The sequence below is a fragment of the Centropristis striata genome, chromosome 15 (genome assembly GCF_030273125.1).
Source record: "Centropristis striata isolate RG_2023a ecotype Rhode Island chromosome 15, C.striata_1.0, whole genome shotgun sequence".
Lineage (NCBI taxonomy): Eukaryota > Metazoa > Chordata > Actinopteri > Perciformes > Serranidae > Centropristis > Centropristis striata.
In genome coordinates this window covers 6,996,438-7,019,297 of record NC_081531.1, presented here as the reverse complement: position 1 = coordinate 7,019,297, position 22,860 = coordinate 6,996,438, and the positions used below count along the sequence as shown (strand labels likewise).

Here is a 22,860-nt window from a genome sequence, read left to right as displayed (position 1 = left end):
GTAGTAATCTGCTCTGTTTCATATCAGTCTTTTCCTAGTCTTGGTTTGGATCATATCAAACGTGTTTGATATTATCTCAAGTCTCAGTGACGTAACACAATCACCAACCAATAGATGAGCGGGGGAAAGGTCCCCGGTTCAGACCGGCCAGTAAAACCACTTCACCAGGAAAAAGGAACATCACAATAATGCCTCAATAAAAATATAGTGATGTCATATATTTAGTAGTCTTAGTAAAGAGAACAGTAAGGAGACCCAGTTAAAATGTATAAATAAATGTATACATAAATAAGTAATAAATAATCAATGATTAATGTCTGATTAACTAAATGAAAGTTGATAGAGCTGATGAATATAATTATTCAATTAAACAAATTATAATTAAATAGGACATAAATGTTTATCATGAATTCATTTCTTAATGTTCCTTTCCTTTATTCTTCCTTATATCTATTTTTACTGTAAAATAGTCAACTTTTCATGTCAGAAAAACAGAAACCCTTTTTCAGCTTTGTGAGGGGCTTTTTGTGGCGTCTTCTCCTCTTTTGTGTTTTTTTTTTCAACACAAACCACTGCACACACTAGAGCACATGGAGCCAAAAGCTGCTTCTCCTTTTTTACTAAGAGCATGATGGAAAAAAAATTGCATGGTCGGAAAAAAATGCTAAAAGAATCTAGTTGTAGTCTTGTAAATAGTTTCCCTGCAAGATTCACAGTCTGTCTAAAATCTCAGTGTGAGACTAAAAACTCTAAACACTTGTCTTTAGATGTGAGCAGGTGTGACACGATAGTTTTCCAGGAGTCTTTTCCAAATCTTTTCAAAGTCTTCTGATGTTTAGGTAGCAATATCCAAAATAATAATAATCATCTGTTGGTGCACACAGCTCAGTGAACTTCATTGCCTTCTGCTTCTGCATGAACTGTGTCCGGCTTTTACAATGATGTTACAGCAGTATGTACCCAACATAAACTGATTTTGCCATCATTTAAATGCAGTAACTGTGTCAAAAGGATGCAGAAATGACTATAACATTAAGCCAATGTGTAAAAAGTTAAAAAAATGTATGCCTTGTCAGGTCCGTCTGCAAGACGACAAGCAAACAACTTTCAGAATGCTTGTTTTCTGAATGGGCTTTGGATCGATCAGAGGTATGCTATGCAGGAGATTCTCAATACCTGGTGGAGATGTGAACTCTACTGAGTGAACATTTCTGGTTTTCTGCATGTTTGACCTCCGACCTATCAGCTTTGACACTGCAAACTGTAACCAGGGCAAACCCTCATTACAGCAGAGCAGTTACATGCACATCCTGCAGTCCTCCAGGCAGGTGGCAGAGAGAGTAAAAAAAAAAAAAAATGTCCATACTTTTTTTCATATTATTCCAATCCAATCCACACACATATATATATATATATATATATATATATGCAAACACAAAGGTTTCCAAAGTGCTGCACAAACAATAAATAGATAACACAATACAAAGAGATGTAGTAAGCAATAGAACAGTAAAATGCAATAAGATACAATAAATTAAAAGTAGGATAAAAATGTAAAATGTACTGCATGCACAAAATAAAATATGCATGTATACAAAAAAAATAAATAAATAATAAAATCAACTCTATACATGGTGTTAAAAGCCAACGAGAAGAGGTGGGTTTTAAGAAGAGACTTAAAATGAGACAGTGAGGACGTCTGTCTGATGTGCAGCGGCAATTCATTCCATTTTTTCATTATTATCGTCAGTGATAGAAATATATTTACATGCAAATAAATTCACAGCAGAAGGGGATTATCAAGAATGTGATAATCTGTCATTAAATCCTCATTACTTCAATCTGAGTCCAGCCAACTGTTATTAAGCCTTTAAATCCTAATGGTGACCCGTGCATATGTGTGTATATGGCAGACAGCTGCATGTAATCTGATGCCTCACTGTTTCTAGTGTTTGGTGTTCTGATGTTTGCACTTTCCCTTTCAACTGCTCCAAGATGTAAAAGTTGAGCTGGTGCCTTGGTGTATGGCTGGTTTGGAATTCTAATATTCAGGTGCTGTGGGATTTTAGGGATGAGTCTCTCTGAAATAGTTTCTTCACTTCAGTACCTTTCGTCTCAGCTTCTCTCCTTCTGGTGCTGCTCAACGTTTGTATTTTGTTGTGCTTTTATGGCTGAAAGGAAGAGTTTTTTTGTATATATATATATATATATATATATATTAGGGCCGGGACTTTAACGCGTTAATTAAGATTAATTAATTACACAAAAATGAACGTGTTAGAAAAATTGACGCATTTTAATCACGATTATTTTTGCACCGCGGAATGTTTCTCACTGGATGAGTTTCAGGAGGACCGATTATACTGGAGCACCAACTAGCGTTGATGAGTTGAGACAACAACAAACCACAGTGAACATGAAGGAAGAAGCTGATGAGACCTTTGGTTGGCCCCGTGGATGATGGGACATTTAGTTACTAAAAACCAACGGATGGAAGCGTCCATAAGAGCATGGTTGTGTTGCTATGCAACAAGGAATTCACGTATCACCTCAATGCTAAACATATAGCAGCTAGCGGCTAGTGTGGTAGCTAGCGTGAATTGTGTTTTGCTTAAAAAACCAAAGTATTCTAGTTTACAGAAGGTCTACCTACCTATAGGCTACCTGAATTTATGAAATGTACTATATCTCTAAATATGCTATTGCTACACTTAATGGCAAAAATTGCACTGATCTGTTGGACTTGAACAAAAATAAACAATATTTTTGTTGTTTACGCTTATGTATTCAGTCATTATTCAATGGTATACTAAAAATCCATGTGGAAAAAAATTACTTCTCACTGTTCTCAGGTCAAATATTTATATGCGATTAAAATGCGATTAATTAATTACAAAGCCTCAAATTAATTAGATTATTTTTTTAATCGAGTCCCGGCCCTAATATATAATATATAATATATATACGTTTATTTTCGTAGGATAAGCCCCTTGAGTTGTCACAACTCGTTTACAAGGGGGTCCTACACACAAACCATCAAGACATAACACAACTCAGCACAATACAATGAAAGGAAACAAGACAATACAATACAGACAATGCAATAAAATGAAAAACAGACAAGACTGACATATACAAAGATCACTTAGACGAAATTGCAACCAGAGTTTAAACAAAAATTAGATGAAATATGGTGACAGCGTTAACCCTCTGGAGTCCATCTATTTATTGAAATTACACATGTTTAATTTACGGTAATAACTTTATTTATATATGATATGTAGACAAGCTTAGAAAGCCAGTTGAAAGTTCAATCATAGGAGCTTTCACAGTGTGACATTTATGTTTCTAGACATTTTTAAAATGTGAATTTTCTTTCTACAATGAAAACTATTACTATTTTTAATTTACGTGCAAAAAGACTGTTTTGTAGTTTCATTATTTTTTATTTTGTCTGCTTTTGTGTGTATAAATGGTAAAAAAAAAAAAAAAAAAGAAGGTACATTTCCATAGACACCTGTGTCTTTTGTTTGTATTTTGGGTTCCTGGCAGAAAATGAAAAATCTGACTGATAGCCAAGTTTGTGTGGAGGAAAAGGAACCATGCATGTGATGTAAGGACAGACTGAAAGATGCTAATCAGAGACAGAAACGAATCCATAGGAAGTTGACAAATTTGTACCAAAATCTCCTGGACTTCAGAGGTTTAACTACAATTTTAATTCAACAATAAAATAAGAAGTGTTAAGAGATATATACTCACAGAAATGAGTGATGATCCTCTTTGGTCAGCGTGTAATCCTGTTAATGATTCAGGTGCTGATAACAGTGCTGGGCCCTGATGTGTCAGCTGTGATGAACAGACGGATCCATCAAGTTCTCTTCCCAGGGAAGGAAAGCGTGTTTGGTGCACATACGAGCACCAGAGTTGGGGTGACAACTAGCAGATCCGGTGGGTGCTATCCAATCCTCGGGTAGGGTCGCGTCCTCAGTGCCAGCCCCTGTAGAGACAGAGGAGGTCATCCCTCTGGAAGAATGCTGCTTCTCATTGCAAAAACAAAGGCCGGGATTGTCAAAGCTGATGGCAAGGGGACGGGGTGGAGGGGCAGCCATGGCCGGAGGACTCGGGACAATAGAATAAATCACATGAAAAATGTCACAGACGCACAAATGGAATTCTCACTTGCGGATGAAGCGGGATTTGAAAAATTGAGAGAGCCATGCATAACGTGGGTGTTGTTTATCTGAGGCATAAACAGCTATAGTCACATGGTCCACCAGTCAGACAGTAAGGCCATTTCTATTCATTTTGCTTTCATTTCCTGACAGCCATATGAAAAGGAGTGCATTCTGAATGGACTACTGTGTTTGAAAATTATAATAAAGGGAAGGGGTAAAAAAAAACTGTAGAAATGTTCCGTTGTTTTTACAGAAAAAAAACTGGCAGCTGTGGTTACCAGAATATTTCTGTAAAAAATACATACATGGGTCAGTGACAAATAAGGATTGGCAAGATGTCAAATGGTGTAACCACAAAAAATTATAAATATTAAATACTTTATCCACCTTCAGTGTATTTAAGTGGACTTATACATATAACTACTTCATTTAAAAAAAACCCATCAAATTAAATGTTTTAATCATTTCTACATTTACACATTTTTGTCAGTATTGAGCAGAACATATTCTAAATACAATTTTTTCTAAAGTTTTGACAAATTATGTAAAATTTGTTATGTACCATAGTGTTGCAATGTAAACATGGGTTGTATTTTTTTTTCTCATTTTAGTTCACATTTATTTTCCTGTATATAATCAGATTTTTATGGGGAAAAAATTACTGGTTACACCAACTGACACTGGGTTAGATTACGTCATTGACCCATATATGTCAGAACAACTTGTAAATTTTACATCCTAAAACTGTAGTAATTTAAGAAAAAAAAAACATTTTTACATGCATTTACATGCAGATTTAGCTTATTGTGCATTGAATACCAGTAAATTAACATTCAGTTATTATTTATTGTACACTGAATACCAGTAAAATGTACAAGTTGTTCTGTAAAGTTGTTTACATTTGTACTGTATTTTTTGCAGAATTATTCTGGTAACCACAGCTGCCATTTTTTTTCTGTAAAAGCAACATCATTTTTTACAGTGCAATCTAAAAAAGGCAGTACACTCTCATCAGCAATTAAAGAAGATGGTATTATTTACGCATGTGACAAAGTGCAATGGCTGTAAATGATGCTGCAGAGAGTGACTGCTTATGAATGATAAGGTCAGTTGAAATCACAGACTGAATTAGAGGCAATTTGCTCACCAGCATGAAGGCAGAATGATCAAATATCAAATAAATGTTTTCCACGTCAGACATGACTTGCAGGAAAATCATCAGTCATGTAATGCCACAATCACAATCTGACTATTGGGGATTTCTGACGAGATGACGGTGATGATATCTCCCACTTGATGAAAAGAAATGTGAACAAACCAGCTGCAAAACAACCATTGTTGGCAGTTATATCTGAATAAATTCCAATATTATCACCAGCTAAAAAAGTGCCATCAGTAGAGTGCAGATAGAGTCTAGATCATGGGTCTCAAACTCACGGCCCGCGGGCCAATTGAGGCCCTCGTGACGATATTTTGTTGATATGAAAGTTTAATGTGAGTTTTATGTGAATGGCACTTTACCGTGTTGTGTGTGGAAGGTCCCTTTAATTACTTTTTTGGGTAATTTTGTGTCTTTTTTAAATAATTCTGTCTCTTTTTTAATAATTGTGTGTCTTTTTAATATTTTTTGTGTCTTTTTTAGAAATAGAAATTTCATATGAACAGTTTAATATTATAGAAATACTGTGAACTTTTTCGGGATGGTACTGTATGTGTAATGTTAAAAATGTTGAATATTCCATAATTTTGTATCTCAAACCGACTGAAGGGTGCCAATGAAGTGTAATACTCTTGCGTAGTGTTTATATACAAAGTGTATATTGGGTAATATATGGATGTATATTGAGATATAAAGAGACACAGAAATAGTTATTTTAAGAAAAAGAAGCTTAATCATTCAACATGGTTAGACATATATACAGACACAGATATAGGAGGGAATAAGATGCAGCACAAACAGATGGATGTGAATAATGTGAGTAAGGGTTATTAGGTGTGTTGTGGAATATGTAGATTGATTGATAACTATTGTGTTTCATATATTGTGGCTTTTAGCAAGACACTGCAGGGAGTTGAACCCCATTCAACTGATGAGGAAGAAAGGGCTTAAATCTCTGATTAGCATGCTAATGGTGAGATAGCACATTACGCAGTATGCTGCACTAAAAGTACATTAACATGAACAAAATTAGCTGATATACTATATTGCATGTAAGTATCTCATATCAAATGATTATGGGCATTACGCTTAGCAACATGAATGTCATCCCTGAATTACATAGTAATGCAACATAAGAAGTGAATAAAGCTAAATCTCCGCTTAGCATGCTAATCGTGCTACAACAACGTCTGCAACTCCATAAAACACTTACTTTTCATAAGGTACCACACCATCCAGCACATACACATTGAACATTGATATTCGCTGGAAACTATTTGAATATTATTGGAAAATCGAACCTTGTAGCCACTTTAAAACTCCTAAAGATAGGTAGACTAAATAGACTTACAGATGAGATGAGTCAGGGTGTAAATCCAGAGTGAATTGTGTTACTGACCAGGTGTAGGCCTATCACACAATGGGGCGGAGCTCCACTAAAAGGCGTCCGATCAGAAACAGTGCAATGCTGCAACTCGTCCTACGTAAATAATGATATTTAGAAAAATGAATAAAAAAAATTTCAAAATCGAGGATGCACACCTTCGTGCCATGCGCAAGCCACATACGAAATCTGAGGTCAGTCTGAACGGTCACACACACACACACACACACACACACACACACACACACACACACACACACACATTCTTGTACTTCTATCTTTGTGAGGACCCTCATTGGAATAGTCAATTCCCTTGCAAGGTTATAATAGTTTTGAATTTTTCATTATTTTTCGGCTGGGAGATTAAAAGAGGTCACAGTAAATGTTTCTTTTATTTCCTTTGCCTCATCCATCTTCATTATGTATGAAAAAGGTTGACAAAGACGAAAACGAAGGACATTTTCACGATCATTTTTCGTTAGTTTTAGTTAGTTTTGTAACCACAAAATACAGTTTCAGTTAGTTAATTAATGATCTTTTTTTAAACATAAACCTGATGTAAACTTTAACCCTTAAAACAAAGTCTGAAATCTCAAAAAAGCCTTTAAAGAAGTGAGGACCGGCCGAAATGTCCTCACTTTGCAAAAATGCCCTCACTCTGTTGGTTAAAAATGTGTCCCGGTCCTCACTATGTAGGAAGTACAAGAACACACACACACACACACACACACGCTTCTTGCTTTCATAGATAGATTTCCAACCTGTGCTTCCACTGTTTACTCTCTACTCCTGTGAACCGTCCCAACCTCAATTTCCCATTTTATTTCTTTGAGCACAAGCACCATAATGTGTTGTCATTATCCCAGTAATTCATATCAGTCATCCTCAATATTTCTTAGATATTAAAATGATTATCTGGATATGTGTGCACCTGGTCACCTCTGAGGGGTTTTCATTGTGGGACTCAGCCTTATTTTCCTCAGGAAATATGTTGTTTATTCATGCATATGTTATTAGGGAGCCAAATAAGATGGTGCCAAAAAAAGAGCCTTTCACGACCGAGAGAACGAGCTGCATTATGATCCGCGGTGCTGTTAAAAATAATGTGTTCACGTAAACAAATCCATTGTAAAAGAATAACTGCTCTCAGCTCAACACTTCTTCTCTGCCTGTTGTCTTTGTACCCAGCAGAAATCCAACACCTGCTATCGACCAGACGGAAATCATTTCTACACCATTTTTTTTTTTTGCTGCCTTGTCCTCACATGACACCACAGGGATAATACTGCAAGAAATGTGTTGATCTGGGTAAATTCTGCATGAGATTATCCAGAAACTCAAACTCAAACCGACTCACTGATAGTTCTCCTTGTGCTCTCTTTAATCACTTCCATCACTCCATCAATATTCTGTCTGCATCTGTTTATGTGCCGAGGCTCAGAGAAATGCCATTCAGTGTTTGACAGATGGGTGATTAACGATGCAGTTTCAAAGGTGTCACATGCAGAAAGAAGTGTAGGTGTGCAATTAAAATACAAATCATTAAAATTCAAACTCAATTAATAGCGTCTTAAGCTGGCTGTGGCAATATGGATGTGTATGTGATGGAAACACTGCGGAGCATAACTGCTGTATTTTTCAGTGCGGTGGGCGCTTTCAAAGTCATCTGGGTGATAATTAGTGGCTTTTCACAGCGACAGCTCTATCTCCGCAAGTGTCATTTCTCACATAGAATGATACGACATGCCGAAAAAAAAAGGTGTAGTTTTTGGAACCTGGATATTGTGTTGTTTTCTTAGAGAATCTGCACTTTGTTAGTTTGGGCTTTCTTCACATTCAGAAGAGTCAACATTCTTCAACTCTCTTAGATCTACACTGCAAAAAAAGCCAACTTGCGTTTTTTGGCCTAAAACAGTGATTTCAGTTGGTAAAACTTGGAAATATAAATTATTGACATTTAGGGCAATAATGTAAGTTAGCACAACAAAGGGAGCCAGTTGTTTGCTCAAAAACAAGTTTGTGAGTTGTTGTTACTTATATCTTTAAGTTGGGGTTCAAAACAAGGGACAATAGTTCTGCTAACTCTTATTTCTTTGTTGTGAAAAGAGGTGAAATTCGGTCATTAGTGAAAGCTAGCGGCTAACTGTGCTAGCGGCTAACTGATGCTAGCGGCTAACTGATGCTAGCGGCGCTGCTTGTTACAGCTACAAGAGGAGCCATTAGCGTATCAATGCTAACTCAAAATTGTGGTCGCAATATTAGCTGACATTTCATAGCGGCGTTACAATCGTGCCACTTCAGCACATTGCAGAAGTTAGCAGAAGTAAGGATTAGAAGTTATTACAATGTAAAATTATAAGTTGGTACAATTTACAGTTGAGTTGACAAAAATCTGAATTCAGAGTTGAGCAAACTCAAAAACAAATCTCAAAATATTTAGTTTAATTGTCAAACTTAAAATTTTATCGAAATTTGTTGCCTTGAAATTTTGAGTTCACTCAACTTTTCTTTTTTTGCAGTGTAGGTACAACTAAAAAAATTTGAATATTGTGAAAAAGTTCAATGTTTTTTGTCAGTTATTGCAGAAAGTGAAACTCATATATTATATAGATTCATTACACATAGAGTGAAATATTTCAAGCCTGTTTTTCTTGTAATTTTGATGATTCTGGCTTAGAGATGATGAAAACACAAAACTCAGTGTCAGTCACTTCCAGTTTGCATTCAAAGGGAAAAGAAAGGAAAAGATTTAAGATAGTGATGTGAGAATATTTGCTGCTTTCATGCATCACGTTAAATATTTTTATGTTTTTACATCATAAACTTGTTTTTGAATAAACCAGAAAGATTTTTATAAGGTTTTTATTGCACCTGCCATATAATTCATGTAAGAATTATCTAGATATCTAGACATTTTCCATGGTTTTCATGGTTTTCCTGTCAAGGTACCGGGGAATACAGGCGACTAAAGTACCGTGTAACCAATCCGAGAGCCAGAATGAGCAGCTTTGTACTAAGTACTGAACAAAATAAATAATATAATGACCAAATGGTGGCGCTGCACAAAAGTCAGAGTATCACAGAGGAACAATAAAGTTTGTCCAAAAAAAGCAACAACTCAGATTCCAAAACAATTAGGACGATTTAAATCGATATATCGCCCAGCCCTACCAAACGCAGAAATATTCAAATACAATAGGCGAAAAAATAACACATTTAATGCATGAGAAAAACTGTCGTTTTCGCTTTAAACTGAATTTGATCATCATAAAACAGGCGTGTATGTAAAGACGAGACTTGTGCCTACCCTTAGAGCCCATTTTCATTCAGATATCTTGAGGTCAGAGGTCACAGGGCCATTTAAAAAAACCTTTCCATAAAGATACCATGGCATGGTACCAATGAATTCCTAAGATCTTCTAGTTTCATATAACATCAGTATCTTTTCTATAGTCCTAAAGTTGAGCCTCTGAAAGGGGAAAAAAAAAACGCAAGTGTATTGATCTGAGCAGTGGTGCATTTTATTGACTGTGAATTTAACTTTTAATTTGTAAGAATAATAATGATTGATGATTGATGTTATATGAATAATATGAATAATATGAATAATAATGTGTTATTTAATATCTCTAAACTTTCGCATGTTGTTTTTTTACCACTATCCCAAAAGCAACTTCAGGCTGATCAGAAACACCTTGAACATGTTTTCTCACTCCTTTGAGCTATGAAATACATGTCCAGTGATGTTCCATGGTGGATTGTAGTGTAAATGATTTGAGAGTTGTTGTTGTTGTTGTTATTCTTTTTAATCTAGCCAAGATACTGTATACACAATAAGACCCTAATTGCAAAAGCACAGTGTGCTGTAAGTGGGAACATTTTCCCTGTCGGAGCTGTGAAATACATTGTTGGTGCAGCGCTATGCAGCACTCATTAACACTTTCTCTGAAATGTTAGACTTCACACCGTCTGTACTTGCAAACACTCACAGCAGAAAGCTGTAATTGCATTCGCCCACATATCAAATTATTAATAATCTCTCACTCACTATACTTTTTTAATAACTCCATTCCTACTGGAGACATTCTTTTGAATCAACTTCTCGGCTCTTCGCTATGGCAGTTACCTTTTAAAACAGGGTTTGACTTTTCTCTACACATATTTTATCTATAAGCCAAATTAGTGTAAATTTATGATTCATCACATGAGTTCAGCTGTAATTTTTATATAGACATGACTTGGGTGATTGGATATAGACTGCTGTTATATGCAATCAATATGTAATGTGTGTGTGTGTGTGTGTGTGTGTGTGTGTGTGTGTGTGTATTAAATGCATGCATCATCAGAGTCAGACTGAAACCAGCATGCTGCTGCTGCACCACATCAGTTAAATGAGTCTGTTTGACTTCACTTTCCTCAATGCAACATTAATGCTATCAACATTATTGTTATCAACTCATAGATCATCCCCTCATCAGTGCTTTCTTGTTGTTCCTTTTACATCCTCATTTCATGTAGAAAATGGTCAAACGGCTTTAAAACACGGGAAGGTTTCCAAATATGGACTCATCCTCCCCTGTGAGAGTTAACGTTTGACTGACAATTTGTGAATTTGATGCATTCTGGGTTGTTTTTTGCAGTGATACAAAAATGTCACAGTAGGATAGGATATCAATAAAATATCAGCGATCTGTGAAAAATGTTACATGAGATTTTTGCTCTCACTTAGCTCTCAAAGTGCACAAGATTGATGCATTTTACTTAAAAATGTACAAATTTTATCCTGGGGTGGGGGGGAGCATTCAGGGCGGCTGTGGTCCAGCTGGTAGAGCGGGTTGCCCACCAATCGGAAGGTTGGTGGTTCGATCCCCAACCATGGCAGCCTACATGTCGAAGTATCCTTGAGCAAGATACCATGGCATGGTACCAATGGATTCCTAAGATCTTCTAGTTTCATATAACATCAGTATCTTTTCTATAGTCCTAAAGTCCTAAAGAGCCTCTGAAAGGGGAAAAAAAACCGCAAGTGTATTGATCTGAGCAGTGGTGCGTTTTATTGCCTGTGAATTGAACTTTTAATTTATAAGAATAATAATGATTGATGATTGATGTTATATGAAACTAGAAGATCTTAGGAATCCATTGGTACCATGTCATGGTATCTTGCTCAAGGATACTTCGACATGTAGGCTGCCATGGTCGGGGATCGAACCACCAACCTTCCGATCGGTGGGCAACCCACTCTAAGACTAGAGTAAAATGCATCAATCTTGGCAGCCTACATGTCGAAGTATCCTTGAGCAAGATACTGAACCCTAAATTGCTCCTGAGTTGTGTTCATCGGTGTGAGAATGAATTCCCAATGGAGGCACCGTTTAGGGTAGCCTCTGCCACCAGTATGAATGTGTGGGTGAATGAGTGCAGTCTGTAGTGTAAAGCGCTTTGAGTGGTCACAAAGCGACTAGAATAGCGTTATATAAGTGCAGGTCCATTTACCATTCCCCCCGGACCCTCCTAGATGGTTCGGTTTGATGATTTTAATTGTCAGTACCATGTCAGTAATAACTTTGATGTGGATCTCCTTTTAACTTAATGCTAATTGTAATCAAGGATGAGGACTATTTCATCATACATGATGCATCATAGCTTTTTGCATGCCTGTAGAACCTGATAATGTAATAAATTCCAGATAATGTAATAACCCCGATAATGTAATAAAAATCTGCACTTGAGTCCATTGAAAATGTAATAAAACCTGATAATGTAATAACTTCCCGATAATGTAATAAAGTGCGTTTCCCAATAATGTAATACACTTTTTTTTTTTTTACCAATAATGTAATAAAGTTTGACATTAATGGGAGGTTATTACATTATCAGGTTAGCCTTCATTTGGCAAGTCCTGATAATGTAATAATTCCCCAATATTGTAATAATTTAACAGCAGACCACCCATTACTTGGGTTCAAGTGGTGATACTGTGTATCAACTCTAGCGCCACCAACAGGTCAAAGTTGAATGTTTATTAACTTTTGACCCGTTCATCCGTTTTTCAACAAACGAGGTATCCATGACAACCGAATGCATTCAACAGTTTCTTGAAATCTAAAGGTGTTTGGTGTTATACTTTATTACATTATTGGTAAAAAGTGTATTACATTATTGGGAAATGCACTTTATTACATTATCGGGAAGTTATTACATTATCAGGTTTTATTACATTTTCAATGGACAAAAGGGCAGATTTTTATTACATTATCGGGAATTTATTACATTATCAGGTTCTACAATGCTGGTAGGGCTGTTGGGGTGCAGAATGTGCCCTTTTTATTTTTTTGCCCCTGCCCTTCAAATAGTCCACCACTGACATTATTATAGTGTGTATTGGTAGGAGGATGACAGTGTAACACCTTTACATATTACAGTTATATTTTCTCTTATCCATGCATAATGTGGTGGCCTTGAAATACGGCCTCAATAAAACATAATATGTTCCGGTGATTTATACAGTCATTTAAATGAAATGTGCTTTAGATTGGAGTCTGCTTTGTGAGAAACTGTTGTGCTGGCCAGTAAAATCATGGAAGCAAATCAAATTCAGCTCACTGACATCTATAATAAGCAGATGAGGAGAAAAAACAGTGTCACAATAAACTGCCCAGACTCTCTTCATGCATGAGGAGTCTCATCTTAGTAAAAAAAAAAAATCATTATGAAAGTTATATCACAGATAAATTTGCACTTGGTTGTTGTGTTTTTGTTTTGCAATTTGTGCTCTCAGGTGAGAATCTCATTGTATTACATTCTCTTTAAACTGCTGCACCGGAGATTAATTCAATAAATTAAAAAAGTTTTTAACTTTATGTCAAACTTAAATCACTTGTTTTAAACTTGTATAGCTGTTAAAAAAAACTGAAAATGAACCAATATATCCAAAAAACCTTCCTGTTTACAGCCATTATCATTCACTAGCTTGTGTTCCGGGCACACTATAATCTAATTACTGCATGTACTTGGTGTTTGAGAATAATTTGATCAAGCTGTTCCCTCAGTTAATATTCCCACTTTCATGCTATTTTGCATTTTTGTTGATGGAGTAAATAATTATGTGCTTGTTTTCCTTGAGGCAATCAGCATTCATCAAAATGCATGTCTTATCACAATATCTTTTCGTAAAATATGACCATAATCACAGTAATAATTACGTTAAGATGCTTATATGGCCGTGTCGTAATTGATGCATTCTTGTAATAGAATTCAAATCAGCAGCCGGAGGCAAATGACAATCAGTTCCATCAAAAATCACAGTGTATACATGAGTGCTGAGCACAAGTGTAATATTCTGCTGGGCATGTAATTAGCTTAATCCAATTATTCTCATGATCAAAGCGAGAAACAACAATTCTGTGTAAGTTGTCACAGTTAATGAAGCCGCTGCTCATTTTGCCTTGAAGTGACATCACAATATTCTCGTCTCTCCGTTTGACACAAATAGGAGATCAATGCAGTCGGTTGGAGATCTACAAAAGTGTTTTTTTTTATGGTTTAAGACAGAATACGGTTCATATCTGAAAGACTTTGCATTTAAAGTGCTGCTGTGTTGAATAAAGTATTGATCTAAATGCAGACTTTAAAGTGAAACCAAAGGGAAAATGTATCCATTCATGTGTCGTACAAACTCCTTGAGTGAAGCAGCGCTTGATCACATCCCACTGATTAAAAGTATTCTACATCGCCACAATGTGCACAATACTTACAGTGTATTCTATACAATCAGCAGCACAGGCACTAATGATGTGAATGCATGGCCTTGATTACAATGCACACATTATGTACTACTGTATTATTCTGCACAATACCCATGCTGATTACTGACACACACACACACGCACACACACACACACACAGAAAACACAGAAAACACAGAAAATTGTTCCTAAGCGCAGTATTTGAGTAAATACTGTACTTAAGTACAATTTTGAAAAAGCTACATTACCACAAATGGTCACGTGCTCGCGTGTGCACGCACGTGCACACACGCGCGCACGCACGCACGCACGCACGCACACACACACACACACACACACACACACACAGACACTTATTGTAAGTCGCTTTGGACAAAAGCGTCAGCTAAATGACATGTAATGTAATGTAATAAAATACCAATATACACACACACAGACACACAAACACACACACACACACACACACACACACACACACACACAGGGGACAACATAGGGCTCATTTTAACTACTTAATATACTGGTATGAGGTTTAAAAATGTCTTTCCACTTTAATTGTATCATATTTTTTTATATTAAATCTCAACCTGGAAAGTAACTAAAGCTGTCAGCTAAATGTAGTGCAGTAAAAAGTACAATATTTGCCATAAAATGTAGTGAAGTAGAAGTATAAAGTTACATGAAATGAAAATACTCAAGAAAAGTACCTCAAAATTGTGCTTAAGTACAGAAGATGTACTTACATTACCAGAACTGCACACACACACACACACACACACACACACACACACACACACACACACACACAGCAACTTGTTAACTAGATTTTCAGTTGGTGAGCATGTGAGCCCCAGGGGGGTGAAAACTTTAAAAGTAGTGCACTAAGTTAGTCCAGTCATTATGGTCCAGCTCATCTAGAAACACACACTGCTGCTTTTTCACTTTCTGTCCTCCACAATCTGAAGCTCGGCCCACTGATACTGAAGGTGGAAGTCAGCCATCGATTTGTTGCTTTTGTTTTTGTGTGCACATTGAGTCATGCACAGCTTTATATAATTCTGCTTTAGCAGGAGAGCAGGTCCAGGTGTTTGTTCTTTCCTCTCCAACAGACTGACGTCCAAGATGTAGAGACGGTATCTCACTCTGTGTGGGTGCTGCTGATGTGTGTTTTATGGCTGGATTGAAGCAGACTGAGGCAAACAATGCCACATACTGTGGTGCATTGGTCTGCACGATATTTACTAAAGATGTACAGTGACATCATTATCTGTCTCTGTACTCGGATAGAAGACCAGAAGAGGGGGTTGTTTATACTGGAAGTCACGTTAAATCAGGCACATGTTGAATTTTCCAGTCTAAAAGTTGCTGGCAATACAATGTATGTGCCTTCAAAGCATCAAATTTAAAGAAATATAGATAGAAGTTGATTGAAGTATATTTCCAAATCCTCATACTGTACTAAAGGTTTCCCCCCAGAAAAATAACAAGCAAGTTCAGACTAAAAAATGTATCTGCTTCCATCACATCATTTATGTTTTCCCAAACAATGTATTTGGATTCGGGTACATCCCTAATGTTCACTACTTTATACTCGACTGGTGGCTGAATCAGAAAGAGACTGGTCCCTAAAAAACATCAATATAAGGCGTTTGTACATGCAGCAAAATACAACTTTACATTTATGTTTTTGACTGTCCTCCACCACCGAGAGCAGAGTTTAAATGTCGGATATCACATTCAGGGAGGGAGTGAGGGGAGGTGGTGGGTCAAACAAACAGCCAACTTTAACCCAAGAGAATGGGCTTCATGTCCTGTGTGGAAACAAAAATGAATGAGTTTTCTTAAATTTTTTTAACGTAATTTCCGTGGCTCATGGTTTTTGAAATCATGTTTTTTTAACATAACTAACATATTTTACATAACTTACGCCTTTTACGTAACTTACATCTTTTATGTAACTAACATATTTTACGTAACTTACTTCTTTAACGTAACTGACGTCTTTTATGTAACTTACTTATTTTACGTAACTTACTTCTTTTTTGCGTTACTTATTTCTTTTACATAACTTACTTTTCTTACATAACTTACTTATTTTGCATACCTTACTTATTTTACGTAACTTACTTACTTTTTGCATAACTTACTTTTTATGTAACTTACTTTTTACGTAACTTACTTATTTTGCGTAACTTACTCCTTTTACGTAACTTACTTATTTTGCGTAACTTACTTCTTTTTTGCGTAACAGACTTTTTTTACATAACTTCCGTGGGTCACGTCACCTATGATGTCACCTTCGTAACTACTTCACTTCCGGCATTTCTGTACATGTATTTACTGTTTAAACTGTCTTTTATAACTCCTTTCCAGGAAGTTTTCAGCCCTAAACCGAGGTCAGTGGTTTTGTAGCGTAAAATTCACCAAAACTGCAGCCTTTTTTACAACCTCGAACCATATGTGTATATATAATGACGTGTGTGCTATTTTTAGAACGCTCCGCTGTACCATGATGGGTAATGGTAATAATGGGTGGTATTTACAAATTATCTATTCGGTCTTTTAGGTTGGGGATCTTGCTCAGAAGTAATTAGACCCTTTACTTAATCAAAAGTAGGAACACTATGAAATTACTCCCTTACAAGTGATATTACTGCATTCAAAACCTTACTTAATTAAAAGTATGTTGCAAAATGTGCTGATTCATCACTTCCGGCAGGGAACTTAGCATGTAAACTGGCACTACAATGTCATGTGCGCAAATTAGAGAAAAATGTTGCATCAATAAGCTGATACAAAGGGAGTATTTCACACTGAGATGTCTCAGGCTGCTAAAGTTGTCTCAAGACTCTTTGTTGCGTCAGTGGATGCTTTTGAGATGTCTATTGGAAAGATGAAGAGAGAAAAACTCACTCTTCACTCATGTTGTAAGCTGTGGACACAGCAGCCACTCAAATTAAAGCAAAGATCCAGGGTCTGTCTCACTTTAAGAGGAATGTGAAGCTCATTAGCTCATCTGCTGTGGGACATTCTGTATCTGTATCTCTTCTGCATTTGCTGCACACTTGTTCCCATATAAATTCCAGTGTAATATCAGAGTAATTAGGAATAACCTGTTATTGTTCAAAGACCTTTTTGGTGGTTGTGGGCTGTGGATGTTTAGGGGGAGATAGCAGGTCAACAATAAATGCCACAGTGGTGACATCATCTGAAATCTGTGAACCTGAAGATTAATTAGAGATGCAGGTCAGCACTGTGTGTCAAGTTGTTCTGGTCAAGAACATCTAATTAAAATGACTGAATGAATGAATTATTGATTTATTGAAGCCTATTATGGTGAATAAAGGGTCATAACATTAGGGGACGCCTTCTAAAGTCCAGTCCATGTTCAACTGTGTCCCCGAAGTTGTTGCAGCAATTGTTGGGTTGATACCATTTGCTACACACATTTGGTGCTCAATAATGCAATTTTATTCATATCGAAAATGGATAAACATGGTCAAAAAAACCCTCCAGAATATTACATCAATATATCAAGACCTTTGGAAGAACATAGAAGAATCCATGCTGGGATTTGGGTTAAAAAATGTTGGTCATTTCTGTATTTTCAGCGATTGGATGATGAGCACTTCTGTTCTTCAAACTGCTGAGAAACCCCCTCATTGTTAATAAACATAGGAAAGCTGCACATGCCCTGAATGCTCTAGGTCTCTAGTTTGTGGTTGTAAAGTTTCATGAGGCTGTGATTATCCTAGAGGCCACAGCAGCTCATTTTATACACTGAGGTCCAGACACAAGAAATGTCCTCACTGCAATGAACTGGCTAGTACTGATGACTCACATCATCTCACATGAAGAAAACTGGACTCATTGAATCCACAAGAGTCTCAGCTTTACACTGATACCCAGTTTATGTCATTCAAAGCCTGTTTAAGGACCTCAGTGTGCACAAATATTCAAATACTGTAGGCGGAAATGGAAAATTTGTGCTACATGACAAAAACGATGTGGTTTTTGCCTTAAACTGCATGTTATCAGCATAACCCAGGTATGTATGTAAAGAGGAGACTTGTGGGAACACACAGAGCCTATTTTCAATTAGATAGCATGATGTCACAGGTCACATGACCGCTTTGAAAATCGCTTTGAAAATCACTTTGAAAATCGATTCGAAAATCGCCAAAATCGCCTAAATTTGCAGCATTTTTTCAACAACTTCCCGACATGGTATCCTAACATGCTTGGGCTCTGTAGATTCCTTAGATATTCTAGTTTATATTATATATATATAGCATTATATTTAGTATACTCCTAAAATTGAGCCCACTACGGCCACGGGACTTCTGAATAGTAACAGGATAAGAGTCATAACACATAAAGTGCATTCATAATGCCTACTTAGTTTGACAACTTTGCATGAAAACAAGTCATTCCAATACAACCACTTGATATAATATACTCTTTTGTCTGTGGACTGGGGACTTCAGAGAAATGCTAAATCTATCTATCTGTCAGTCCCTGGGTTAGCTGTAATGATACTGTTCCTGTTCAGTCTACAGATCCCCTACTGTACATTTGGCATGACTGATTACAGTTCAGCAGGAACTACACAGGAGTCAGCATCCTGCTTTGTGGGATGATGGTGCTGGTTTTGTGAGGACCCGCTCTGTGTATTGATCTGCTCATGCAGCATTCCCTCCCGCTTGAAGTGAGAATTTGCCTCTGATCTGAACCAGCTTTCAAGTGGGCAAAAACAACCTCAAACAATCTGACTCAAAGACATTTTTTTTTTGTAATGTACATCAAGAGCAGAGCAGAGTATGCAGATTAAAAAAAAACGGCAAGCCTGCAGAGCTAGTTCAAAGCGTAATGATTTTCTCTTGAATATCCTGAGCCACTCTTAATTCTGCTGAGATGCGTTCGATACAGATTACGCAGGAAGTGATGCAGAATCCAAACTGTTGGGAAGGAGTTCAAATGCTCCATGAAACAGCCCACTGATGAATCCCCAAGCTGCTCTTAATTCTACATCAGACTATTGCAACAAGAACCGTTTGTCAGCAATTTGTTAATGATCGAGTGAAGAGGAAGTTAAATCTTTATTCTTCATTATAAATGTCTATAAAGATAATATGACAAAGATCCATGGCTGATGTAGTCTTGGAGTTTATTATGTAAGGAGCCTGCAGCACAGGGTCGCGTGTTTACATCTGCTGTAAAGTGTGAAAAACATTTGCAATTAACGCATTTTAATGAGGAAAAAAAATCCCCTTCTTTTTTTTTACTCCACGATCAGAACACTATGTCTCTTTGTAAGTGAACATTGAGACTCAGTGGCGTAAGACGCCATCAGGGGCCCATGAAGGAAGAGTCGGGTAGAAATTTGATAGTATATGCGATTTTTTTTTTTTTAAACAGCATCGCACAATTGTTGATATGAATTCATCTATCTAATTATTAATTCATCAGAGGTTCCAGAACCAGGCGGCAACCAGGAAGTGCCTTAAGCTGCATTCTATCGAAAATTCCAGCAGGGGGCGCTGATGGCGGCTGCATAAGCATTTTAGTCCATTCATTTCAATACAAAATGAGAAAACTTCTCACTTGATTTATTACCTGAGAAATGTTTTTTAGGACAACACTATGGTCTCAATCGCTAGAAAAAAATCTTCTTCGAGACAATTTGATGTTAATACTGTAAATAATGGCCCCATTTAGAAGAAATAGAAGATTAAGAATCATATGATTTGGGGCGTGGCTACCTTTGATTGACAGGTGGCTACAATGCGTAATAGTAAAAAATTATATATATATATAAAACCTGACAGAACATACTGAATGTGTATATAATGCAGAACAATTATGGGATGATTTAGATATGGTGTCATATAGATATTTATTTTATTTAAATGGTCATCAATTGACTGATACTGAACATACAACTGGCAATCGTGCAACTCATTGCGAGTGCTTATTATTCATACTTTGATTTACAGATTGGGCTGGGCTTTTTTTGGGAGATTTAGTTAAATTATATCAACATTTGCACATACACGATCACCCATAATGTTTGAATAATGTTGTTTTCAGACACAATCCTCTGCTAATTGTGGTGTCATTTTCATTGTGATATATTTGGAAGACATTGATTAATAAAGTTTTGAGAAGATATACACTTTGATTTAATGGGGAGCTGTAAAAAATATTTTATTCCACCTTTATGGGCAAGACAAAGATATATTAAGTTCTATTCCATTGCAATCATTATCTAAATGAATGCAAACTTTTGTATAAAAGATGCACAATACTAAGGCTTGGATATGTTTTATGAATTCAGCTTCAGTTAGTATCTGGAGAAAGAAGAGTGAGATAATCTGCAGTTCACTCCAGACAGTTTGGCAGCAAGATGCCACAAAGTCCTCTTGAAGATCATCCAAAGTCTAATTAAAAGTTGCATATTTCAGTAGTTCTGAGCAGAGCCAAGGATGACACATTTTAGGAAGTTTGACAGTGACGACAGAAAACACAGATCATATTCAGGTATCAGGCTTTTGTAGCAACAGAAAAACAAATAAGCACAGATCCTTAAGAAACCAACACTTTGATTAGGGCTCTGCAATATATCAACACTATATCTATATTGCATTAAAACACTGGATATAGTCTTTCTGACTGTTCTTAGTGTTTCATTATAAGCCTAACTTGTCATTTTATACACCAAATCTCTTTTTTTTAATCTAAAATCTATGTATAAAGCAAGAAGCGTCTGTGTGTGTGTGTGTGTGTGTGTGTCTAGGGCATATCTTGCTGACTGTTGTCCTATGTGGCTTGCACATGGCACGGAGGTGTGCATCCTCGATTTTGAAGATTTTTGAATTCATTTTTAAAAATGTCATTATTTGCACTGTTTCCGATCGGACGCCTTTTAGTGGAGCTCCGCCCCATTGTGTGATAGGCCTACACCTGGTCAGTAACACAATTCACTCTGGATTTCCACCCTGACTCATCTCATCTGTTAGTCTATTTAGCCTACCTATCTTTAGGAGTTTTAAAGTGGCTACAAGGTTCGATTTTCCAATAATATTCAAATAGTTTCCAGCGAATATCAATGTTCAATGTGTATGTGCTGGATGGTGTGGTACCTTATGAAAAGTAAGTGTTTTATGGAGTTGCAGACGTTGTAGTGGTCTGCATGTAATGTGCAAATTCTGTTATTCACATCCATCTGTTTGTGCTGCATGTAAACTTATTCCCTCTTATATCTGTGTCTGTATATATGTCTAATCATGTTGAATGATGAAGTTTCTTTTTCTTAAAATAACTATTTCTGTGTCTCTTTATATCTCAATGTACATCCATGTATTACCCAATATACACTTTGTATATTAACACTATGCAAGAGTATTACACCTCATTGTACATCCCACTTTCACACACAACCTCATTTGACCAGAATTGAAAAATCGACTTAATCTCCCACTATAAGAATACATACTTCCTACTGCACTGCACTAGTTGTGTTAAAACAGTGGATATAGTCTTTCTGACTGTTCTTAGTGTTTCATTTTTAGCCTTTTTATACACTGAATCTATTTTTTTAATCTAAAATCTTTCTGTGTAAATATTTCATAAAAGCACAAATACACAAGCCTACAATATCACGGCAAAACCGCACTCTGATCTCAACAGTGTAAAGGACTTTTATCAACATGAAAGTTGTCAGATTGACACCACAGGCTTTGACAAACTCATCTCAGCTGCCTCATTCATCACCCACCGTGATCGCAGACAAAAGCAAAAACATCCATAAACAGAAACACGCACTGTCTGTCCATACTGCATCTTTTAAAAGGCTGCTGGATCAAAGGCGAGAAAAAGGTCCAGACCTTAATTGTAGACTTGAGCAGCTCAGCATCCACTTCTCTGCATGTCGCCTTCTCCTCCTCCTCCTCCTCCTCCTCCTCCGAGCTCAGACGCTTTCATCAAGACAGATTTAAAACAGCGGCCGATAACGTCTCAACAGTGTCGCTGCCTCTGAATGCTGCAGCCCTGAATGAATGAATGAAGAGGGCTTACAGGTGAACATGTTGGGAATGCGCTCCAGAGCTCACGCTGTGCTCCACTGCTCCCAGACTGAGAGATGAGGAGAAGAGAGAGAGAGAGAGAGAGCAGCTTATTTGGCACTAAACCCTCCCTCTCTATTCCACTCTCCTCCTGTCGCTCTCCTTTTCTCTCTAGCACTCTTTCTCCCTCTTAGTACACTTTACCTTTTTGCTCCCCTTGCACCAAATGAATACCCTGGGCTTCCTTTTTTCTTCCTGTTGGTATTAATTCTGGTCTGATTCCTGCAGGTGTGAGAAACAGAGAGAGAGAGAGGCAGACACGACTTGA

The 22,860-nt window shown here is 36.8% G+C and overlaps 1 protein-coding gene across 1 annotated transcript in view; it reads right to left on the bottom strand.

Moving 5' to 3' along the window:
* Positions 1-22,650, bottom strand: part of b3gat1b (beta-1,3-glucuronyltransferase 1 (glucuronosyltransferase P) b) — a 46,271-nt gene extending 23,621 nt beyond the window's left edge. Inside the window, exons 1-2 of the mRNA XM_059352345.1 lie at positions 22,356-22,650; positions 3,763-4,000 (exon numbers count right to left, since the gene is read on the bottom strand). The gene's annotated coding sequence lies outside the window, so the exon portion shown is untranslated. The remainder of the gene's footprint in view (positions 1-3,762; positions 4,001-22,355) is intronic.
* Between the last annotated feature and the right edge of the window lie 210 nt (positions 22,651-22,860).